This window comes from Lepeophtheirus salmonis, chromosome 7 (genome assembly GCF_016086655.4).
Source record: "Lepeophtheirus salmonis chromosome 7, UVic_Lsal_1.4, whole genome shotgun sequence".
NCBI lineage: Eukaryota > Metazoa > Arthropoda > Copepoda > Siphonostomatoida > Caligidae > Lepeophtheirus > Lepeophtheirus salmonis.
Window position 1 is genome coordinate 18,955,444 of NC_052137.2, and position 18,452 is coordinate 18,973,895.

Here is an 18,452-nt window from a genome sequence, read left to right on the forward strand (position 1 = left end):
TTTTTGTATTATACTTAGTGGGCTCTGTAAAGGTATGTTTGACTTTGGTGGGGGTTTAAGACCGTTATCCAGCTCCTCCGCAACCAGAGGGTTCAGGTGTTTTTTTAATACTAAAATGTAGATCAGTCTTCTTAAATTGCATTGAGAAGAGTTGCATCATCCTTTTTGATTGTTTTTCTTGCTTTTGATTAGTTTCTCTCTGATGCACTTCCTAAACAGATTGTCAATATGAACACTTTAGATACGTCCAATCATTTTCATTTTCCCCCAATCACAACGCTGGAAGGTTCTGAAGCGTAACATTTAGGGCTGCAGATGGAACAATTTTATTCTCCAGATACAGATTGTTGACAGAATACCTATTTCTTGTCATCAACCGGTGCTCTCTCTATCTTCTCCACTTCGGGCCTTTCCTGGTCTATTTATCTCTAATAGATAATACTCCGTGCTTATATTACACTCTTTGGATAAATGTAAGCCCTCAAGTCCATCCTTTATCGGATGGCATACGTTACTTGGTATGAAGTTACCCAAATACTAGAGTGAAAGTTGTGATTCTTGGCATACTGAACAAACACAGTTCATTAGCTAACTTACTTGTCTTTATTGTTACGTTGCCACATCATAGGAATGTCTTGATGCAATTTCAAAATTATAATAGAAAACAAAACCCGAAAATGTACCAAAAATATATTTTCACTGCTAATAAAATTATATATTTCATGGAAGAGTAGCATGAAGTAGTTACTTTTACTGAAATTTTCATTGTGTTCGCCGTGGCTGGCTTTGAAGCCAATGCACTGTTCTCCAGACTAAAATATAATTTCCGATAAATACAGCTCGTGGCTTTAAAAAATTTCACCTCAACTAGTAAAACAAGAAAACCTTCCAAAACTAAACTTCAATAACAAAATTAATGGTAGTGTTAGTTGGAGTAACTTACTCTACTTTTTATAAAGTTATGTAAATAAACCTTATCTATAACCTCATAATGAGGTTATGAAATTATTTCTTTATAACTTGTGGTCTACTTCCACAAGTCATCAAGTAGTAATGTTTAAAATACTAAGATAAATTTAAAAGTAAATTCATTAATCTATTGATTTAAAGAATGCAAAGGTATATGACTATTTTGATAATTTGGTTTAAACAATATAATATATATTTTATTAATATAAACATTTAAACAAGATAAAGAAATTTCAAAAACAAAATAAAGAAATTGAAAACAAAAAATAAAGAAATTTCAAATTAATGAAATAATTATTTTAAAGTACATCTATAATTTAGGCTAAAAGAGATAGAAAATATAAAGTAATCAAGAGTATTTACCCTAGTAATGTACCTAGGATAAATATTATAAGTACGCTATGTGATTTATTTAAATTTTAAGACTAAAAATTATAGATCTTTTTATTATAAACAGCTACATTAATTGATAAGAAAGAGCGAATCAAAAGGGATGGAGAGGGAGGGGGGTTAATTATGATCTTTGAGAATTAATGTCTCAGGAGTCAATAGTACGGAGGATGGATGTCCTGGGAATAGAATGTTGGGGTAGTTTTTCCAAACTAAGACATATATTGTCATATAATAACTTTAATTAGTGTTATTAAAAATAGCAGAGGTCGGAGATAGTTTCTATATTTGGAAATACAAATAACGCTGGAGTAACGGATGTATTCATTCTTAAGACATGATAGAAGTCACTATCACGATCCTTGATGTTAATTTGTATCTTCATAAAAAATGAATGAGGCTTCTATTAAAGAAGATGATATCCAAAGATATGCCATGATATCTTCCTCCTCCGAACTCTGTGTATCAAATTTAAGGTAGGGGACGAGTGTCTAGAATATACAATTGAAAAGTAATTAATTCATTAGAAAAATGAGTGGAATCAGATACCTATATTCTAATTTACCAAAGAAAAAATCCATCCACATCAGGCATAAACTTGAACTAACGAGTAACTCAATTCAAACTCTCTCCTCTAGTATGGTTTATATTTACATTAAACGTTCCGTCATCTAAATGAAATTGATGCCACTAATCTTTCCTTTGTTGGATATTTAATTTTTATGGTTTATTTTCGAATCGACAACCCGTACCTTAAAAAAAAACTATGAAACACGGGAATTCGATCTTGTTTTATGAAAAAAATCAACTTATAAAAAAAAAACTTGAACTCCAGAGCCCATGAATCGGGCTCGGGCCCTACGTAAGTCACTCAAAATTCTGGACCACTTCGTATCTTTCTCCATTTATGAAATAAATGTTTTAATCATTGTTTTTCTCAGCGGAACAAACATCATACATTATTTTAATTATATAAGATAATGTTATTACAACAAGGTTTGTCTGTCTGCTGTCGACACCTAATAAACCTGCTAGTAGGTAATATGTAAAGAAATACACATGCCATTATTGAAGATAGACATTCAGACCTTCACTTTCTACTTATTTACTACGCACTTCCTATGAACAAAATAATAATAATATCACAAGAACTAGTGGAATAAATGAAACAAATTATTTTATGTGTAGAGAAAGCATTATAAGCTTCCCATGACAGAATTCCTTCTTTAGTAAGTAAAGTAATTTTATTCCACAAGGAAGACTTCTTTATGTAGTGAATGTTATATTGGAATTTGTCAAGTGTATTTATATAACCAGGTTTTTTAGTTCTTCAATAGTGTTTAGATGTCAAGACATTATCTTTTCAACTTTATTGTGATTGTATAAGTATAGATTATAGTATCACCTAACAAATAAGGTATGATATGACGTCACATTTGTTATGTTTTACACACATAATAGTAATCGGTAATTCCACAAGAGAATTGATATTCCACTCTGATTCACTATCATGTTCATATAAAATTTCTAAAATCCACAGTTGTTCACAAAAAATAAATTTTTTGGGTGAAATAAATTCAAAAATTATACTTCAACTAATTGGCTTTTTGGATATTTTTTATCAAAATACATGGTTATTCACTTAAAGTTAAATTTTTTCGAAAAAAAAAATCAATAATCCACAGCGGTTCCCAAAAAAAATAATCTTTTTGCAAAAAAATTTCAAGGTTAAATTTTCAAAAATACATAGCTGTTGACAAAAAATTAAATATTGTAGAAAATAAATTAAAAACTTAAATTTCTTGGAAAAATTCAAATAATAATTTTTTTCTCAAAAAAAAATCAAAAATCCAGTTATTCAGACAAAGTTAGATTTTTTTTTTTTTTTTAAATAGCATAACCACCAAGTCATTTTGACCTTTTCTTTTGTTTATTTAGGAAGATAGGTTGCGAGATACAAAAGAGGTAATCCTATGATTCACTACAATGCTGATAAAAAAAGTTAACTAATCAATTTATTTCCTTTAGCCAAAGTTGAAATTATAGTACACCCTTTTTTGCAGGGATAAAATAGTATAGATAACCGAGTTACATCTGTGCCCGAACAGGAATTCCTAAGTCAAATAAATCGTTCCCAAAAGAAATATATAAAACTAAATTAAGCTTGAAGTCACCAACTCTCGACCACCCCTAACCTTCATAAAAATTTTACGCTGTGGCAATCTTTTAGTAAGGTATAACTGTATCTCTATTTCTAACTTTTGCCATATCTGACATTCGTTTCTACACACTGATGATTTTTATCTGAATGTAACTCCCAATCGATATCCATTTCTTGTCTCTCACGTAGAGACAAGAAAAGCCTTGAAGCCGGATCCAAAGTACCAGTGTACGGTCAAAGTAAACATGTAAACCAAAATTCCCAAATCCGAATCAGCTTTCGGTAACAAAGGCGGCTGCAAGATTTTATATATACATTTGGGGGAAGGGGGGGAGACGAATTTTTTCGAAAAAACTCCAAAAATTCAATTCTTTCGGATAAAAATTCAAAAACCACAGTTATTCTCAAAAAATTAAATTTTTTGAAAAAAATTTCAAATATTACATTTTCTCTAAAAATTATAAGAATCCCCAGTTGTTCACAAAAATTTAATTTTTGGAAAAAAAAAAATTCAAAACATCATAGTTATTCAAAAAAAAATTAAATTTTTTTCAAAATTCCAAAGCTGTTCACAAAGAGTTAAATTTTTGAAAAAAGTCAAAAAATTAATTTAAGATATTTAATTTTTTGAAAAAAAAAAATTCACAAAAAGTTAAATTTTTTGTAAAAAAAAATTCAAAAATTAAATTTTAACTTCTTGATGATATTGATTTCTTTTCTGTTTATTCTAGGAAGATAGCTTAAGAGCCATAATAAATGTAAGGATTTGTCCAATTTTATAATAACAATAATTCAAGTAATAACTACTAATTATGTTATAATTGCTATAATATTGAGTTATTCATTGTTTCGGCATCATTAATCTGTCTAAGGGATAAATTAATCCGGACCCTATTTTATATCCGAACTTCCAATAAAATCTTAATACAATTCAAGTTTTAAAGATACGAAACGACCCGGATCTGAGAAAAAATGGATCCACCCTATCTTTACTTTCACAGTGTTAACTCACTAACAAAAAATAGATTGAATATTTTGGTTCTCAGCTGTCGATGTTTCTGAAGGTTGATTGACTGAATTCAAATTAGCTAATAGTAAACCATGAAGAATTCTCAGCAATTATTGAAATGTAATTTCATATTTTTGAAAGAATTCAATATTATCTACTAATTGATTTGGGGCCTTTTTATTGTTTCTTTTTGGAGGAAAGGTTGCATGATACAAATTAGACGATTGCGTGTTCCATGAATTTCTTTCTATACGGTTCATACAAATTGGTAAAGAAAAAATACGTTTTATTTTTGAAAGAAGTGATGTCCGAATAACTTATAACAAATCCATCAAGAAAAAAAAATCATTTTTTGAAAGGATTTTTTTAAATTTATTATTTACTAGATCTGGCACCTGTCCATTTTGAAGCATTAGTTGAATTACAATGAAGTTGTAAAAAAATTTAAAAACAAAAATTCAATATATTTCCGTTTTTATCATGATTGAGTTATCCTTTTATTTAAAAAATCAATATTCGAATCTCCATTTGTAAATCTATTTGTGCCAGAGTTATGAGGCGTCGATAAACATACACATTTTGTTAAAATTAAAATAATAATATAGAAGACAAACTTATCTTTGGTGCTACTCTACGTTTTTCATGAGCTGATTCACACCTAACTACTCTCTCAATACTTAGACGTTCTCTCCTCAAAAATAAAATTTTAATGATAACTGTTTGAGGAAATATGATTTGATGAGCCAAAGAGCACTTTAGCTCGTTGCTAAAACTCATAAAGTTACATTCATTTTTTTAAATTTTAAATAAAGTACTTCCATCTTTTTCTTTTTTAATATTAGTTGAGATTTAATTAATTTTATATAAGTCCTTGTATATTATAATTTATTAATTTATACTGTATTGGAAAATATAATATACATCGGGGAGCACTATGTTATATTAAAAATACATCATTTATTTTTAACTTGCTGGATGGCTCATGGGTTGAATCGATGTTACTTTTTAAAAACTTTTTTACGGTAATTAGACAGATCAGTCTAATTGTATCAACTCACTGAATACTCAAATTGTATCTCATGGTCACATAATGAAATGCCTTAATTTCCTTAATGGAACAGTCTTTTAGATTGAAAGCAGTAACAGTTAATGTTATTATAAATATTTAGGAATGCAACAGCTTTTCTTTATTAATAAAGAATATGTAGATTGTACCAAGGTTAATAGGCATACAAGGTTCTACCATAACGCTTTTCCTACTTATGTTTGACTTCCACCACGTTTTTAATAGTGACATCAAAGAGTATATAATATTCTTTTACAGCTAATCATATAATTTATATTATTGTTAATATACCGTTATTATACTCTATGACAACAAAATCTGTCACTTTTGCCCAGCAGTTGGTACGGTAAAGCAAATCAAAAATTCTGGCAAGACCGAATACATGATGGTATAACTCGTATTTCTATTAATCTTGCAGTGTACAATGCTATAAGAAGAGCAAATACATTTGTACCTCCCTTTTTGGATCAATTACTCCAAGCTGGATTGACTTAGATTATCTAAATTTTAACACAGCATACATACATATACAGGGGGCCACTATTAGGTAATCACTTAGATTAGGTACATTATCTACAATTTATGTACGTACATAAAATAAAATTTACACAACCGAGCCCAGGGGTATAAATATTTATCCATAAATTTTCCACTCAATATAGCCGCCAGGGGACCAAATGGCAGCCTTCAAATACTTTGGTACTGCCTCACAGTCAGATATTATCTTGTCATCTTGAATATTGATCTATACCTTGACCATGGCTATCAGACTTATTCAGCTAGCTAGAAAGTGGCATTCTCTCTCCACCATACCTAACATTGCAAAGTTACTGTTGGAAGCAGATTTGAGCTCCTTGGAACTCATTTTCGATCCAGGGCTTCAAGGTTAGCATAACTGTTGAACAATATTTTTGCTCTACAGATGGTCCTCTTGCTGGAGGGCGTTTATAATAGAAATGATATTTTTTTACAGAATAACCATTTACATAGAGAAATGAACATCCTTCTTCTTTCAGCATCTATGGTGGTAAAAGAAATCAAAATAAAGAATTATGTATAAGAAAGCAAATTGTTTAAAATAAAACAGTGCTCCATATTGTAATTGACAGTCAACCTCAAAAATCGAGTATATATGAAAGTTTTTTACCATCAAATCTCGTGACACTAAATAGTGGTCATAATGTATATGTTTCTTATTCTTTAATTCTATTTAAAATTTAACCTAGCCCATAGCTTTTTTCCACAAATTGCATTTTTTTTCCAAAAGTTTAACATTTGAAATTTAATACTTGAAATCTTTTTTCAAAAAAAAATTTAGTTTTCAAATATTTGTGTAAAAAATTTAATTTCCTAAAAATAGCTGTGAATAGCTATAGATTTTTGAAATTTTCTTTCAAAAAATTTAACTTTCTGTAAACATTCATAGATTTTTAAATTTTTTTTTCTTTCAATAAATTAAATTTTCTGTGAATAGCTATAGATTTTTTTGTAATTTTTTTCCCAAAAAAGATTAACTATAGATTTTTAAAAAAACTCCAAAAAATTACATTTTCTGTTCATGACTATAGATTTTTAATTTTTTTTTTTCTACCATTCCTCCCCCCAACCCCGCCAAAAAAAAAACGTGGTCAATGTGTCACTGGTTAATCAAAATAAACTCATCATCCCGGATTTGTGACTCCTTAATCCTTCGTCGCTATATTCACTATTTCTTTAATATTTCCCTTTATTTTTTCTGACCTATAGCTAAGGTCCTGTATTAAAAACTAAATTTATAGTTGTACTGATCATTAAATCACTGATCAGTATTAAAGTTGGATAAACTCACTCTTAAACAACTCTTCCGGGTCCCAGTATTACTAAAAAACTTGCCTTAGATGAAGTGTAACTATACCTATAAAAGAAGAATAAATAATTCGAGAAAAAATGCAACACTTATTGAAATTGACCCTTTTGTACTAATTCTAACTATTTTTCATTTTTGTTTTCTATCTGAAAAGACGTGCTCTCTAGCAGCACAGTTTTGCAGAAGTAAAAAATACGTGTTTCTTTCTTTTTTTTTTTTTTTTTTTTTGGTTTTTCAGAGAAAGAGCTTTATGGAGGAAATCCTAAGCAGTCATTAGGACATGCTAGTTTTTACACAAACAATCGTATTGATGTAAGAAATAGAACAGGTTCTCTTAAAAAGGAGTTCAAAGTACAAGTTGCCTTGTAAATGGGGTTATAACTGATGTATGCACGAAAATCAAGGGATCTGATAAGCTTAGTGTATCATCTATTAGAAAAGTGAAAATAATTGCCTTAAACACGATTGAAAGGTTTAAGGATGAGAAAATGATTAAATCTTTGTTAGCAAAATTTGGTTCGGTTTTTATCTGTTCTTTGAATGTAAATTCTCTGATAGCAGAGCCAAGGAAGACAGAGCTGATGAAGTACTTGCTATTTCTGGATTGGCCAGATATAGTTGTCTTGGTTGATACGAGAACAAGTATCAAATGTGTTTATGGAATTCCTAACTTTTATAATATATTCGAATCGAATTCAAATGAAAATAGTCGAAGAGTAAAAAAATGTTTGAGTCCTTTCTTGAAATATTCTCACTCCAGTGGTAATCTATGTTACATTCAAATCAAACAAGTTGGTGCTTTCATCGACATTTTCGGGATATATGGACCGAATGAGGATAACCATGAATTTTGTTATAATAAACTATATCCATTAATTGATAATTGTTGTATTAAAGTAATCGGGGATCTAAATCTAAGACTGAAAAATCAAGATTCTACTGCAACAGGAAAGGGTAATTATAAAGCCTGTAGGAGTCTGAGGAGAATTATGGAGAAGAAAAAAAAATGGTTGACTGTGCTGAACTGTTAGGAATGGACTCACACAGCTTTTCTACTAAAACACAGAACAATAAGGTTGTATCTTCATGTCTTGACATTTTCTTGTGTAGAACATTTAGGCCTATTGAATTTACCGTTATTCCAAATAATCTGACCATCAGTCTATTCTATCTAAGTTCGAACCAATACATAATGTAAAACCGAAGGGAGATGGCAATTCAATTCATCCGTCCTATACGATGAGGAATGCAGTGAGAAAATGAGAACAGTGATCTCCAATGCTAGATTTTTGTATAGATATTGAAAAGAAGTGTCGGAAAGAGTTCAGAATATCGAGTTGGAATGGAAAAAAATTGCTATAAAATACAGCTGTAGGAATGCAGTGAAGAAAAATGCGAAACTCATAAATGTTATGAAGCTAGGGAAAGATCATGGGAGTAAGCAACTGATTAGTGGTCTCTTGAATGACAATTATTGTGTTACAAAATCAGAAGTTAAGAAAAGATCAATAGAACAATTTAGAAAAGGATGATATCCGGAGATAAAGTGCTCTCATAAACACAGTTCAAGATATGAGACAAGTGAATTCTACATTGATGAAGTAGTTAAGTAGAACCAAGAATGGTGCAAATGTATTAAATAAGGCCAGCTTTGCCGATTAAATTCGTGTTGAACCTCCAGAATACATAACATTGTCTGTTTGGGAAACTGAGAAACACTTCTGAGAAGAATAAGTGGTAGATGCAATAAGAAGGTGTGGCAAAGAAGGTAATCTCCTGGCTTATCAAGCTTTGGTTTTAAAATATATTAACTTTATGCTGATGAACTTGCACCGAGTCTAAAGGAGCTATTTGAGGGGATACAGATGATAGGTTCCTTTCCATCATATATAAACGATGGTCTACTTATTAAGATAAAAGATTCATTAAGAATTTGAGGCCAATCACACTTTAATACATATTGTAGAAAGTATTTTCACATGTAATTATAGAAAGACTTTAGAAGACATTGCAAGATACAGTACATAATTCCCAGCAAGGATTTATAGCTGGTCTGAGAATAAAAGATATTTTTGCAAACTTTCAGATAGCATTCGATAATTTCGCCAATTGTACTATATTGACAATTGACTTTGAAAAGGCTTTTGATTCTGTCTTGCATACTCAAATTATAAGGACATTGAAAGACAAAGGATTTGGAGAATTCATGATAAGAGCTGTTGCTACAATGCTTGTAAGCTCAAATACAAGTTATGGGTCAGGACACATATTAAGATATTTCCAGGTAGAACGGGGATGTAAACAAGGAGATCCTTGAGCAGTAATTCCTTTTTATAGTTGCAGTGGATTCCTTATTGTTCCAAAAAAATTTAATTAAATCTCTTAACTTTCATGAATTGGAGCGAGTTCAAATTTGTAACTCATATATAATTCCAAAGGTAACTCATATTTTACGTATATCTATGATTGACATCGAAATCTGCTCAGAGATAGATGGTACATTGATGAACTTCCTAGACCCTCAACACAAACGGAATATCTCCATAAAAAGAACCGCTACTTACAAAAGCCTAGGCGGGCTTGGTGCAATAAATGTCAGAAGCTTTAGGAAATTTCTTTTAGCTGAATGGATTCTGAAATGTTTAAGAAGAGATGTCTTTTGGAATTCTACAGTATCTCCTGATTGTTTTGATCTCCAATATTCCAACTATGGGGTACATTCAATAATAAGTAATTTATGTAAATTAAATATTGGTGACCCCTCCTTAACACAGTAAAGGATACTTTTTATACTCTTGAACTGGCCATGGGTGAGTACTCTCCGTTAAAAGGTGCCTTGATATAAGTTCCTGCTTCTCTCCAGAAAATGCAGGGTTTTTTCATGGATGATTTCCTGAATTACAAGGATAATCTGTTTGCTATGATGACGCATAAAAAAATTGATAAAATGCAGAGGATACGAACTGGGTATAATTCTGATTTTACTAAGGGCTTTGTTTAAGACAGCAGCTCGCTAAGACAAAATTTGTAACAATAAGGAAAATGGGGTGTGAATACTACTAATTAAATATGTTTTAAAGAAAAGAAAAATACAGCTAACTAAAAGACAAGCCTCTAATAGTTTTCAGAGCCCATTGCTGACTCCTTCTGAAAAACGGTTTTCTTACCGTGTGATCACTGGAACTCTAGAAGTGTGAGCATTTTTAATCAAAGATAAACTTTGCTACTTTTGTAGGGAAGAGCAAGAGACAACATCTCACATTCTATATGAATTTAAAACACTGCGGCCAATATATGACGCATTGGCAGAAGAATTAGAAGTGGCTTTTGGAAGGCCAATAAAGCGATAGGATTTTTTTGCTAATAAATCAAAAAGTGACGTAAACCTACATGCAGTAATACTAAAATGACAGTACTGTGTGTATGCAATCAAGGCAAACAACATGGAAATTGGTGCATCTATTTAAACATTGCGATAAATTATTTAAACATTTTAATAAACTAGGTTTTTGCTTATTTTGTTTCTTTTTTTTTTGTGTCGTTTTATTGATCATGGAAATTTTAAATGGTCTTTGCATTTTTCTATGTACTTAGATACTTTTACAGTTTTTGTTTTGTTATTAATTGAGCACCAGAATAAATTGATGCTGGTTAAATAAATAGAAAATGTTTATAACATGACATTATATGTTTTTCCAAGTACAGTTGCGTTATACGAAGTTTAAATAGATATAGTTCCGATTAATCTTGATTCCGCCGTTTCTTATATGTGTACAGTATTTGTTCTGGAACTTATCGTGTATTTGAGAGATTTAAAAAAAATGAATCACAATTGATCTAGAAAAAAATTTGGATCTCTCATAATATATTAGACCGAAAAGAATCGGTTTAACGATACCAAATTGTCAGCCGTTCCGATTCCTTATTAAGTAAAAAGGAATTTCATAACAAATAACAAAATTGTATACATTTTTCAATGTTTAAATTTTTAATAATTACGGATGGGGGAAAATGCATAAATTTATCAAAGATACAATTATAAAAAATTTAAATTTTAAAAAGTTATAATTCTCCATACTCAGGAGTCAATTAAATTCTGGTGGGCTCATATTAGGAAATTTGACACCCTTCTTTTGTTAGATATTTAAAGTCAGCCTCCTCGCCTCTCGGGCTTTGATCGAATTTCAAGTGCCTGACTGCTAAAAAACAATATTTGCATCACAAAAAAAAGGCTATTCTCTAGTATTTTACTAGTTTGGCCCACATTAGATCAAATGGTCTTACATAGTGTCCAGTTCTAAACTGAGTTTTATGTGCCGGTCCTAGGAATGGAATTACGTATAAACCAGCAATCGAGTCCGATACTGATAAATCGAATTTGAATCAGAAAATATGTACTTGATTTCAGTTTTGTTATAAACAATATTATTCATCGAACATACAAAAAAGAAACATTAAATAAAAAAATGGATTCAGAGTAAACCCCTCAACCCAACTCTTACTTTTACAGATTTTTCAACTGTATGAGGCACTAAATATGTGGTTATTTCTAAATATTAACTTTCACATAAATTTCCTTGATTTCGTTGAGTCTAGCTATTTTATTGGTTTGCACCAGTAATTTTGTCTCCAAAAATGAGCTCAAATAAGTTATATTATGTTTACTAATAATTATATATAGGTATTAGTGGAATCGGGATTATTAAGCCGATTCCGATAACCGATTTGAAACTTCGGAAAAGGCCGATTCTTGACGATTTAGATGTATCAGTACATCTTTAATCATCAAAAAATATATTTGCTAATTTTTCGGGAATGTGTCTGTTCGGCAAAATGGCCCGTGCACGATTTTTATCCAATATTTCGAAGAAATCTTGATAATTTTTTTGATTGATGAAATTAATAATCTGTATTGTATTACACATCTAAGGGAAGTACCCGGCATTGGTGATTTCTTAGTAAATACAGAGGCGCATAACGTTTATTATGCTCTAAAAGTGACGGATTTAACTTTAGGAATATATTACGTTGAACACAATTTTTTTTTTTTTAAATTGGTGAAGTGTTTTTAGTAATGACAAAAAAAAAGTTAAATTTTTGATATATTATTTTATTTCATACAATTAACCCTTTCGGACGACAAGGCAGGGGTACCAGGCAAATTCATTTTGATGGAAGATTTTTATTTACAAATGGCAACTTTAATAGCCCTAACCACGTCATTTTTTCTTTTTACGTTCGTTATTAAAAATGACAACAGATAAACTTTTATTTATTGATATAGATTGCGACGTAAATTCTATGACTATGACTTTTTTCATGTTCAAGAAAAAAAAGACTATTTCAACTTTTTCCGGTCTCCCCTACGTATTAAACAGAACATTGAAGGATAAATAAAATTAATTTAGATTTCATTACATTTAATGACAAAGGACACAAAAAGCCTTTGGTAATTTATACAATACATAAACAGTAAATACATGGATACAATTATTTATATTGAAATAAATGAATTGACATAGACGACTTTTATTTCATATTTCCTCTTTAACGTAATGTCATATTAAAAAAAGTAAAAATAAAAATAGATGTACTCCTTCCTTGATCCTATGCCTTTTTTACGGCAGACAACCATACAAGATTTTAAAATCGGAACAAGTTTAGAATCTTGGCAACCCTGATATTTATGTTTATGAAAATGTCCTCATCGGATTCAGGCACAAAACTAAAAAAGACACTATTAGATGTCCTCCAAATACGAACGACGTGCAGCCCATATTGTGTACCGGACGCACAACCGAAGAGATTATTGAATTAACAAAGCTGCCCAAATCATCAGTTTACGCTGTTCTTAAGGCATTCTAGGAGTTTGATGGGTAAAAAGGTAAAGGAAATGTGGCCTCCTGGCAAGCCAGATCGGACTCTCTAGGACAACTATGTGTGGGACGTCTTGGAGAGAGAGCCCAATACACATGCATTTAATACTGTTAACTCCCTGTGGACTTCAACTATCGAAGCAGTGCCCAACCTGCACCAAGTTCAGGGCCACGCTGGAAGCTGTGGTTAAAAGCTGGAGGAGGTTGGTTTGAGTGAATTTTCCAAATTTAAAATCCCCAAAAGAAAGAGGAAAGAGCCTTGTGAGGGTGAATAGACCACTTTTGACACCAGAAATGAAAGAACCCCATATCTTCCGTTGCAAAACTCTTTTTTGACACTTATACCCCCACCCCCGTACAACCCTGACGCCAACCCCTCAACAATACCTTTTGGGTACAAGTCGAGGGGAAGGCCTGCAGTGTCCGTTATTCAATCACCGAGGTCATCAAAGACACTGTCAGCGAGCACTGAGACGTCATGACAGAGAACTATATCTGCAGCCTTCCGCCACCACCTGGAAACCATCATTGTCGTTAAATGCAGCTACAATAATGATTGGGAGAGCTCAGAGACACACTTATTCATAGTATTCATTGTCTTGAAATTTTATTATTATTTAATTTATTATATCTTTGCAAAGTTTAAATTTCAAAGTGTTCAGATTTTAATGGAACGCTTGGTATATGACCCAATCAGTATATATATATATATGTGTTTAGTAACTATTTACTGTTTTATTATTTATTCAATAGGTTGAGGTTGAGTTTTTTCATACCGGTACAGAGCCCACTTTTTCAAGGTCCAAATTAATCATATCCACTAAAAAATCATAATGGTCGTAGTCCGTTCTAGGATATTTAAACCTAGAACCAACACTATTTTGTACGTACATGTACATATTGTCCTGATAGATTTAATGTATTTTGGCGGAAAATATAATTTATGCGTATAAACATTAAATAGGATTCCATTAAATATTACATTATTTTGTTATGATGCTAGAACAAAAATCCTTATAAAAATAGCTCAAAAAGTAGAACCATAGTTTTATGGTCTGTGCCAAACTTTTTTTTTGAACAACACTATAGGACCATCAAGGAAAGGGATGACTATATTTCGTTTAATACAGTATTACGTAGAACATTTCATCTGTAGCTTTGAGAGTTGCAATTGTTTCTTCTCTGCCGACTTTGTGTGTCAGCAACATTATTTTTTCAAAGCAAATCGGAAAGCTCTCATCAATTTTGGTTTTGTGCCATTGCATCTCTTCGATCAAATCTTTGATATTACATAATACTTCATATATCTCCAATGCTCGCTTTTGACGTTGGCACAGAATTATTTCAGCGGTTGAAGGACGTTTCTTTAAGAAATTACAGCTTCACAATTTTCGAAGGATTTTAATCCAGCCAAAATTCCTTGAGCCCCAAGTTTAATTTCTCTGGGAACAAAGGTGCAAACTTTTCACTATTGTTGTACAAATGAAAAAATCCATAGTTTCACAGACAAACGCAGTACACTCAGCCATGATAATAAAGTTATCAATACTATCACATTTTTCGTTCCATCGTGTTCTACATAAGCCGACCAATTTTTTAATCTTCTGTTCTGGGTTTAAAATTCTTATATTCTCCGAAATCACTTTTCCTTTTGAGTGAATATCTGACAAATAAGGAACACTCACTCAGAGTAATAACATTTCTGATTTGTGGGATCTTCGATCCATATGCAATAAATATATTTAATTTGAGTGCATTGCAAGGGGATATATGGCATTGGGAAAGGCCCTTTTTATTCTGCCTTGTAGTCCATTTTTATCACTTGACATACTGTTGGTGCTGTCATAAGCTTGTCCATGTATATCCTGTAACTTTAGTCCATATTTTTGAGTTATAACATTTTTGTAGGTATAAAGAAAAACTGTTCACGTAATTAAAATGGATGAATTTTTCACCAATTTGGAATTGATTATTAGATTTTGACAAAAATATCAGACAAAGTGAAGTAGTTTCTTGATTTATTTGTGGATCAGTGACTTCATCCGAAATAAAGCTATAAAATTTGAAATGTTTTAATAATTTTGATCAAAATTTCAAAAGTTCAATAAAATTTCCCAAATTAACAAAATATTGTTCGGAATCATCACAAATTAAATGACCAGGGTAATAAAGCCTTATCTACCAAGGAAGAATATTATGGCTAGAATACTTTTGCACGATTCCTTACTTTTTTGACATCCTTTATATTTTAAAAGGTTTGTATACATTCCTGCTGAAATAAAGAATACTGGAGAATTGAGCTTCTATGATAATCAGTTAGCTCGTGATTTCCAAGAAAACCTCAGATTCATCCATCAATTTTGCAGGAACAAAACTTTTTGAATCGTAAAATGATGATCAGTTTGTGTTCTTAGAATTTTTATCTTCACAGTCATCACTTTTAAAATCAAGTATATTCAAAATACTTTTTTGATCCTCTTCAAGGTCGATTAAACTATGAGATTTGAAAGTAAGGTTGAATCATATTTACTTTCGTGACTGAAACTCATTTCTACTTTGACGTCATGAGGCCTTTCCCAATCTTCATTGCCATTATGAAGTTATATTTGTTTGGGGTTTTTTTTTTCGTTCAAAAAATGACGTAATTTTGGAGGACCTTTTCATTACAGCTCTTTTATCAAATCCAAATCGCATTTTGGTGAACGATCGTATCGATATCAATTATCTCTCATGTGTTTGTTATAAAATTGCACAGATTAAATCTATACAAGAAAATGAACGCGTACTCTTTCGATAGTACACTCTACCTAGGACTAGTCCAGGTATGTGATTTAATGTTATTAGACAATAAACGTTCATAAAAATGATAAGACTTCTAAAGATCGGTAAAAATTGCAATAAATAGTAATTTGAATTTGTTTGTTGAATTGATTCCTTATTTATTAACGCTATATTTAGGTTTTTCAATTATTATCTATAATTATAATACTTTAATTTGAGCCCCAATGACGTCAACGACTACGCTAGTAATTTTTCAGTTAGAATTGAAAATCGTTGCTCAGTAGCCTTGTTATAAGATAATCTAGTAATTAGATATGACGTAGAATACATGGTTTTTGAACGCTTGAGCAGAGAGCGAGTTCTCCCTCAAATTTCCCTCAGAGAGCAGATGAAGAATAAAAATAAATTATTTAGCAAGTGGTAGTATACAGCACTTAAAAATACACACGGTTCCTATCATGTAAATATTTCATTATTAAGTGACATCCCTTAGTAATACTTAGGGATGTAATTTTTTTAATAGTTCGTACATTTTCCCGTTAAAACATATGTACTATCTTCTTATGAAATAGCTGATAATTGAATAACGAATATATGTAAATGAAATTTTAATCGATTCACATTAGTTCAAAAATTGTGATTAAATTATCAGAATTCAACACCACAACGGAAACATAAAATCCATTTATTTAATATTGATCCATTTAGTCAACAAATCAATTTCCTTTTTTTTTTTTTTAACTTTAAAAAAAATTTATCTCTCCTCTAAAAAAATGTATTGCCAAATTTAGCATTTATGAAAATAAAATAAAAACTATTTATGTTAAAATTTTCAAAAAGCCCAACAGGCACCCTTGATCCAATATTGCAATTTGGCCCCCTCACTTGAAAATACATTCTGTTCGGTGGTGCTTACGGATGAAGTCTTAGAAAGAAAATTGTTCACCTTTTGAAGAAATTTCTTAATCTTATTATATATCTTGATTGTGTAAAATTGTTGTTCCAAAGAATTCAACAATTTATAATATTACGGGGGGAAATATTTTTTTAGTATGAAAATGAGAAGCTACTTTTCTTATGATAATCCCAACCATTAAAAAATAAACTTATTTTTATCCAAAGTTTTAGACAAGCATTACCTTCAATAGTATCGTTACTAATGTAAAAGAAATAGAATAATCAGTTAAAAAGAGATTTGGTAGTTATTAAGAAGACACAACTTAGTGTTTTCGTCTACAGGATCCGAAACCAGTAGACGATAAACCACTAAACACTGTCAGTTAAGAAAATTAGCAATAACCAATAAATTGGTGCGTCAATACCAAGTTAATCAATAATTATGTATCCATTGGAATATGGGGCTCGGTAAAACTAAAGATAAGTACACTACTCTCGATAACTAGTTGATAAAACATATACATAATGTTCGTTAATATCTTTCGATGTATTTATTAGTGATGGATTTTGGATCTTAATTTTAGATCCGACTAGTGTTTTTCCCGGCCTTTATTTGCGGCATTCATTTAATTACATTAACAAACAATAAATACATTAAAACACATTTATATAAAAAAATGACATCGGTAGGCAGGTATATAAAAAAAAGCTCCAATGTTAGGGCATGAAAAATTCGTTAAAAAAATAAACCATGAAATAATTTCAAAGAAAATACCTATAAAGGCTCTTTCGAAGAGAGAGAAAAAAACGAATCACATTTAGATGGGAAACATTTGTTATCTCTTTAACAGAATCAGATAATAACTATGCGTTCAACAATGTTAACTTTAAGCCTATTGAAGTGTACAATGCTGCTCTTCATTTTTGCTTCACTGAAGATGAATTAACTGGGGCTGAAGCCCACTATTGGTTTGGTATTGCATGATTTTATACCAAAAGTTTCTACCGATTGCAATTGTTGAAAAAAGCTATATAGCTCTTATAGAAGGATCAAATGGTCAGATTAAGTTTGTGTGTATGAAATTAAAGGATATAAAAAATTTCAAACTAGATAAGACTATTTTTAGTTCTTTATTAAAATTTATTTCGGAAATTTCCTTAACTTTTTTGGACTAAATTTGAGGTTGTTTTTTATAAATCGCGGCTTACCTTGGAAACTTCACACTGATCCACGATTCAATATGTTTTTTCATCATTTGTCGGGTCCAGATCCAAATATATCGGGTATTTTGTGTTAACCCGTGGTTTTGAACCGCATTTTGTGTCTCACTTGCATAGAAACAGAACCGAGTTTTATTATGTACCCAAAATGTATCAATGGTATATATTATATGGATGTCCATCCCCAAATATGAGATAGATAATTAAATTACTTAACATAGTGCAGTGTAAGGAAG

At 30.8% G+C, this 18,452-nt stretch overlaps 1 protein-coding gene across 5 annotated transcripts in view; it reads left to right on the forward strand.

Moving 5' to 3' along the window:
- Positions 1–18,452, forward strand: part of LOC121121834 (neuronal calcium sensor 1) — a 202,557-nt gene that overhangs the window by 167,550 nt on the left and 16,555 nt on the right. The window lies entirely within an intron of this gene.